This window comes from Uranotaenia lowii, chromosome 3, assembly GCF_029784155.1.
Source record: "Uranotaenia lowii strain MFRU-FL chromosome 3, ASM2978415v1, whole genome shotgun sequence".
Lineage (NCBI taxonomy): Eukaryota > Metazoa > Arthropoda > Insecta > Diptera > Culicidae > Uranotaenia > Uranotaenia lowii.
Window position 1 is genome coordinate 195,368,434 of NC_073693.1, and position 7,856 is coordinate 195,376,289.

General features: G+C 39.7%; 1 pseudogene; it reads right to left on the bottom strand.

Annotated features, from left to right (window-relative positions):
* Positions 1-6,021: 6,021 nt before the first annotated feature.
* Positions 6,022-6,647, bottom strand: LOC129752975 (60S ribosomal protein L8-like; annotated as a pseudogene).
* Between the last annotated feature and the right edge of the window lie 1,209 nt (positions 6,648-7,856).

The following is a 7,856-nucleotide window of genomic DNA, read 5'->3' on the forward strand; positions in this document are numbered from 1 at the left end:
CGGTGGCCGAAAAGTTAGCATGGCAAGACGTTAATCGCTAGTCCACTGATAGCATGGGCTCGGTTTCCATCTTGGTTCTGGGTGTTAAATGTTAATCTCAAGTTGTCCACGTTTATTTTGTTTGTTAAGCCTAATTCGGCTAAGACGGTGTATGTCTTTTTTTTCAATAGAAAGAAAATTTGAAAAAGATACTGAACATTAAAAATTTAACAAGTCGGGATAACAAGATATCACTTTTAAAAGTGTACCCAAATTTGAAGGCAGCAAAGAATGGTTAAGACACGCTTGGAATTTAGTGACGTGAATTCAGTTCACAACTCTGTTCTGTTCTCTGAGTAAGTCGCAACTTTAAAGAGGCATAACTTTGTTTGTTGTTGTTGATTCAGAAAGCTAATTATATCAAATTGTGGATATTCGTTGACAACTTGTTCCAAGACATCGATATTATACATCCTCAGGGAGGACCGGAAATTAAGGTGATGATCAATTCTAGCGTGAATGCACATCACAAATTTGCTACCGTTTTATCCTATTTTTTTCAAATTCTACAGTAACTTGGTTGACCTCTAGAATCGCTATTTCATCACTTGTCATAATTATCCTACTTGGTTTTGCTGTAATGTACGACTCGTTCTGAAAAAATCTACTTTTTGCAACTTGTTGCATAAATAATTATTGTGTTTTACGTGGTTAATGATATCGTCTTAATTTTACAAAAAATGAGAAGCTAGAATAGTTAACCTAATAAATTAATCAATTTTTATCAAAATCGAACAAGATTTGAGGCCAGGAGAAAAAAAAATCGAACGAACATTTTGTAAAACACTTTGGATGGTTTTACACTCACACAAAAGTATGTGAAATGAAGTTTTCACATGGAATTCATTTTAATCTCAGGCTTAATAAACTCTGTAAATGCAGTTACTTTACATGGTTAATGAATCCTGTCACCCCCAGCGAACAACTTTGCATTAACCAACTTTTAGCCGTTTGTATACAAGTGATATAATGGTTTAATTATTTTTTTTTCAATAAATTTGATTAGAACTGAAACTATCAAGAACTGTTAGAAGACTGTTAGAAGAAGTCACGTTAATCCACGAAGAGGGGAAAATGGTAAATAACTTCGTCTTCAGTGTACGGCTTATTAAAACAACGCATAAGATTTTTATGAAATTTAAAAGTGAGGTAAGATGAAACCTTCATTAAGATTTGAAATTTATATTATCTACTAACAGTCCCTGTTTTCCGCAATAAAATACAATCGATTATAATGTTCCCCAAGACATCTCCTGATGTTCTTCCAGATTACTCAAGGCAGTGCGCTTCAGTTAGCCCATGTCGTCCATAAATAAATTTGTTATTTTTCCGCTTCTCATGGAGATCTCCGAATGCCTTTTCAGGACAGCAATGCGATATGTTACCTACTCTCGACTCGGTACGTACCATTGCCACCCGGCCAGCCTATATCTGTGTCTTTCTGGCGTCCACCCTGGCCACGGGGCTGCACTATAAACTCTCAAGTGACTTGACATCAACATAAAAGGATATTGGAGAAATTGCGATCGGAAGTGCGCTATTACATAGATTCATTCTTTTTCCTCCAAAGTATAGCTTTCCAGCGTCCGGTTTTGCCCCGATTGAACTTTCCATCTGCCTTGGGAAAGACGGATTGAGGACATGGGAAAAGTAAAAGATATGGCGATAAAATGCTCCACCTTTTGCTCTCGTGGCACCCGAAGGGGAAAAACAACGATTTCACCCTGCCAATCTTGAACAATTTCTATTCCTATCGAACATTGGTGGCGTGAAATGCAAGTGTTTGAGAGAGGGTTTATTATAAACAAATTTTTATGATACAGTAAATACACTTAATGTACATACGTCTTATTTTGCAGATAGTATAGAAGCAGGGCATAAAACATTGAATGATAATTTTTAAAACTCAACAATTTATCGTCACTACCAAAAATGAGTTAACACCCAATTTTTCCGAATTTTACCGCAATATTGCCTTCTCTACTTATACTTACTTAATGGTCCCGCGTCGATTCTCCAGCGCATAGGGTCGTGGTGAAAGACCTCCACTGTTGACGATCCGGAGCCAGCGTCTTAACTTGGTTTCAGTCAAGGTTCTCGTCGACAATTCGTATTTCGACGGCTAGGCTTTGCCGCCACGAGTTTCTGGATCTGTGCACCAACTTCCACGAAATTTGAAGGTTTTACTGTGTTGATCTCCATCGTCTTGGTCTTTCCGTCTTTTTTAATTTTGAGACCTGCTACGTTGGAGCTTTCGGTGAGGTCGTCGAGTTTGCTCTGCATGCCTTGTTGTTTTGGGCGAGCGAAACAATATCGTTGGGCAGGTCAAGGTCGTTTAGCTGCTCCATTGTCGAAGGATTCCACGGCAATCCTCGGTTTGGTCTACAGTCAATTGATCCACTCAAGATCTCATCCATTACGATGAGAAAAAGCAGCAGTGATAAACTACATCCTTGTCTCACTCCAGCAGTTACCGGGATTGGTTCGGACAAGACACCGTCGTGCAAGACCTTGCACGAAAATGCCTCTTAGTGTGCTTCGATGAGATGAACTAGTTTCTCTGGGACTCTTCGTCGCCTTAGAGTCGCTCAGATAGTTTTGCAGTTCAGTCAGTCAAACGGTTTTTCGAAATCAACGAACACCAGCAGAAGAGAGTCCTGGAATTCGTTGATTTATTCCAGTATTATTCGTAGTGTTGTGATGTCCACACATGATCGTCCGGATTGGAATCCAGCTTGCTGTCGTCGGAGTGTAGCGTCAATTTCTCCTGGATCAGGATCACTTTGCAGAGTACATTGAGGGTTGTACAGATCAACGTTTTGCCTCGCCAGTTACCGCACTCTGTTAGGTCTCCTTTCTTCGGGACCTTTACAAGGATATCCTGAATCCAGTCGGCCGGGAATGTTGCAGTATCCCAAATGTCAGCGAAAAGACGGTGCAACATTTGTGCTGACAAGGCAGGGTCAGCTTTGAGCATCTCAGCAGGAATGCAGTCGATTCCAGGCGCTTTGTTGGACTTCATGTCTTTGATTGCAGCTTCTATTTCAGCCAGCGAGGGCGGTTCCGAGTTGACGCCATTCATGCGACTTACTGTTGGCACTTCGAGGTATGGGTTCTGTTGGCCATCGCTATTTGTGACCTGGAAGAGCTGTTCAAAATGCTCAGTCCAACGCTTGAGCTGATCTGTTCGATTTATCAACAGCTGACCTGAAAGGTCTTTCAGCGGCATTCTTGCAATAGTCCTTGCACCACTAAGGCGGCGAGAAATGTCATTGGCAAAAAAACGGAGGGGGAATGGGGTTAATAAAAACGGCAGAAAGAAAGGCACGCTAGGTAGATAAGATGCGAAAAACAAAGAAGCAAACTACCTGAGCTACTGCCCGAAAAATCACACATCGCTAGTTTCTGCACGCATTTCAGATTGCTCTTGCAAGCAGCTGTCGGGTATTCCTTTGCTCGCTTAGGTGTGTATACACCTAGGACCCAGATTGCATACTGGGGGGACTCGGTTGCTCGCCGTGCCTTGGAATGCAATCCGTAAAAAGGATTCACCACCTGGGTGATCAACTAATAAAAAAAGGCTGACTTTGAAGAGGATCTGCGATTGCTTCGCCTCCTCTACATAGTCAGTTAGTGAGCCTAGCAAACGTTTATCCGATCAGTTTTGGAGCTTTCTATACAAATTGCCCTCCGCTAACATTCTTCATCACCTTTTCACTTCTTCTACGAAGCGCACTCGCTTCATCTATCCAGCTATATTCTTAACATTGTCTCAAACATTTCTACCTTAGAAATTCATCTTGCCGCAATGCCATTAAAATCTTATAATCAATAATTATAACGGCGGTAAAAATCTTAAATTCGAAATGTCATAAAGTAATCGGATATCTCCAATGGTGGCGGTTTTTTCTCCCTCTTCAGCTAAGGAGTTTGTCCAGACTTCCTTGTCTCGTCTACAAGCTTGTTTAACTGCCTTTTCCAGCTCCGCATATCGTAAGCGGGCGGCTGTTTTGGCTGACCTGGTACATGCCTGCTCAATTCCGACTTTCGCCTTTCTCCGATCATCGAGCATCTTCCAGGTTTCATCCGACATCCATTCACTACTTCTTCTACAAATTTTACCGAGAGTACCATAGCTCGTCGAGATAAAGGCATTCTTGATTCCACAACATTGTTCTTCGTCTGACGGCAGTTCCGAGGCTTGGGATTCATTTTTCTCCAGCCGTCGGACGTCGTATCGACATCCGGCTTTCTCCTCTTGACGTTTGACAAGCGCAACACACTACCAAAAAAATCTGTGAAATTACATCATATATGATGTAAATAAAAAGAAGCATCATATATGACGGAATATTTAGTGCGAGTTGAAAATTACATGTCGCTTAAATTTAGAAGAAATGTAATATTAATCTCGCATAGAAAAGTCAGACAAGAATGTCGCTTGTTTTTGATTACATCATATGTTATGTAATTTTAATGGTATTTTTTTCTAGGGCTTTTTCGTTTCCAATAAGAAATAAATCCATTAAGAATTCTATTCTTTCCAGTTTTTATTGGATTTTGTTAACATTGCACTCAAAAATAAATAATAATTGCACAATATCACTTTACTCAAAATCTATCCAGAGATTTAAAAAAACTATAATCCCAAGAAGGAATTTCCACCACCCTTATCCTCCTCCATCTTTACGATGAGACACTCTAACGGATATGGCACATACGTAAGCCTCTTCCGGAAGTTGAAGCGATCATCGCTCTCCGGTCACATGTCGGATTCCATTTCTCAAACGGGTGCAACGGCCGTTGTAGGAGTCTGAAAAAGTTAGAATAAACAAATAAAATTAGAACTTCAGGTAACGATCAACTAATCATTATTTTATACAATCTGAGTAAAATAATATCAGCTTATCATATAGAAAATACACCTTCTAAAGTAAAGACAAACGAAAATATAGAAAAAAAACTTACCAGCACAATCTTATTTGCTTTTCTCATTAAGGCCAGTATCTGTACCACTCTGTACTACATCTGTAAACACCTTCCTCAACAATAGCACTCCGAAGTAACCGATTCTTACGATGGCCATCCTTGATTTCCCCGGCGTACTGGATAGTTATTGAATTTAATGAATACTGCAAAGAGATGAATTTGTGATGTTAAAATCACATTAGCACTAAATCAAATATTATAATAATCAATATACCTCACTCCCCAAAAAAAATGGAGACACGCCATGCGCGCCTTCATGTGACGAAAGTTCTTACTAAACATGGAAATACTCACGAAAATAACCGAAGTTGCCATTGGCAGTTTATCAAAACAAATATGTATGTCAAAATATTTCACAGTAACCATACCGTCGTTGTAAAGCACATTGTTCTTCGACATTTACGTGCGTTGTTTTGAAGAATTCCTCGGATTGGTTTTCAACAATATTGTTTTAGAACAAGTATAAGGTAAGTTTTTGATACCTTGGCTGCAATTTATTGTCAGATTGATCTTTTAGGTTTCCAAAACATCGAATCATTTTTCTCGGAGGGCCCGATCTATGTTCCCTGGTGTTTGACGAAAATAAATCAATACTGGATTCCCGATACTCTGGGATCCCCTGTGTCTCGGGTGTAAAAAACTGGATGATAGCTGTGAAAAGAATTCCGGTAGAGGCAGATCAATTCCCATTCAATATTTATATTTAGAAGGAGCTCTACGGAGCGCCTAAAAATCATTTAACCGGTCGTTGTATTAAAGAAATTAAAATTAAAACTAAAGTTTTTTCGAGTTTTTTTTTATTTTCACTCCGAAAATATCAAAATTGGAAAATTTTTAAAATTTTCAATCAATTTTTAACAATTATTTTCCAGATTTCCTACGTTTTGAATAGTGGTTAAAAATCATTTTTTAGCTTCTTCGTAATTCTTCCTTGTTACTAAAAAATAGCCACATTCAAAAACTCTCAAACCAACTTTGATGTTCTGAATTTTTTTATAAAAGGTACACACCGAGGGATCTGCGGACCTTGATGAGATAAATGTATAATTCGATACGACCACCACCGGCAACGATACCGACCATGGCTCGGTTGTTCGAAGGAAGAACCTTCTTGGCGCCGGACGGCAGCTTCACACGGGTACGCTTGGTATTCGGATTGTGGGCAATGACCGAGGCATAGTTGCCGGAGGTACGGGCCAGCTTGCCCCGATCACCGGTCTTCTCCTCCAGGTTGCACACGATGGTACCTTCGGGCATCAGACCACAGACCACCACATCAGAACCACAAACTGACCGGTGTACATACCCTCGGCGGCGATAAACAGCTGCTTACGGACCTTGAACTTGTACGGGTCCCGGAAGTGGACGACGGTCAGCGTGGCGCCACGACCTGGATCGTGGATGATTTGTTTCACGACTCCCTTCATGTTACCATGTCGCTCGGCGTAATCCAGAAGACGCAGCTTGGGTTGTCCCTTTCGCTTTTTGGTGTGGGCCGTGAATACGGATCCCGCACCTTTACGCTGTGCACTAATTAGTCGCCCCATTTTGGCCTCCTACAGGGCTCTTAAACGATATTTTTTGAGAAACACAAAAAGTGTGTCCACTAGACTCTTGATGCGAGCCGGAAAGAAACAGTTCCCGAGAAAACTCTCCGGTTCAAATCTCACGGAATGAGTGAGAGATCCAATTGAGCAGGATTACCTATATGCAAATAGATGCAACGGGAGCAACTGTCGATGGAATCATTAGGTGTTTTCAAATTGTCATAACTAATGTAGGAAATATTCATGATATTAAATGCTTACCTTCTAAAACAAGCATATTTTTTTATTAAGACTGACTAGCACATTTAATGTTCTATTAGAGGAAAATAAAATAACTGGCATTAATGAAATCAAACGATGCAAACTTTGTTGACAAAAAGAATGAATGGTAAAAAACAAATCAATAATTTTTTTGACGAAACACGCCAACTTGACTCGTTTAGTAAGAACTTTCCCCTGAAGGTGATGCTGAAATGCATGTCCTTGCTGGACTATATGAAGCATGCTGAGAGTTACCAATGTTGATTATAATATGTTTGACTAAATAGAAAAAGAAAATTTTCTCAAATATTTTCTTAAATATTACTGTTTCGGTAGAGAAAGATAAGTAGAAAAAAAAATATTCAAAAACTAATTCGGGGAAAATGTTCATAAAATGCCGAATAAAGCAACTGGATTGCTTACCATTTCACACCGGAGCAGCTGTTCCATCTAGGGCCTACATGTTGTTGTCTTTGGATGCGTGACGTTTCCCAATAACATCTCCCCGCCGGGAGTTCTGTATCGCAGACTTTTCGGGAACGCTCCTATTCGCCTGAATCAGGTACAATTCCGTAGCATGGCATGGTTCAATCTGATGTAAGTGGGATTCAGATCCTTTAAGGAAGTGAGGAGGAATCCTCACTTTTTGAGAAACACATAAGGTCTAATCGAATCACTTCTATTTCGCTATCTGCGGGACATCGCTTGCACCTTTTTTCTACCTTCGAGTTCCGAACCTTGAAGGAAATGAAAATTTGTTCAATGATAGATTGACTCCGTATAAAATCAGCTCTACTAACCTTTTCTAAATTCTTAATCCACTCTGCGAACCAAATTGCCATTTCCAAACAGTAAACAAAACTGAAAAAAGCGAAAATCAGCATAAAGGAAGATAAATAGAATGACAACTTGAAATATTTCGCTATCTATTTTTCGTTCACCCGAAATCTTTCACTTGTTGTAATAACTTTTGATATATAGCTCGCACATTAAATAATTACTGTAAATTAACTTAAAAAA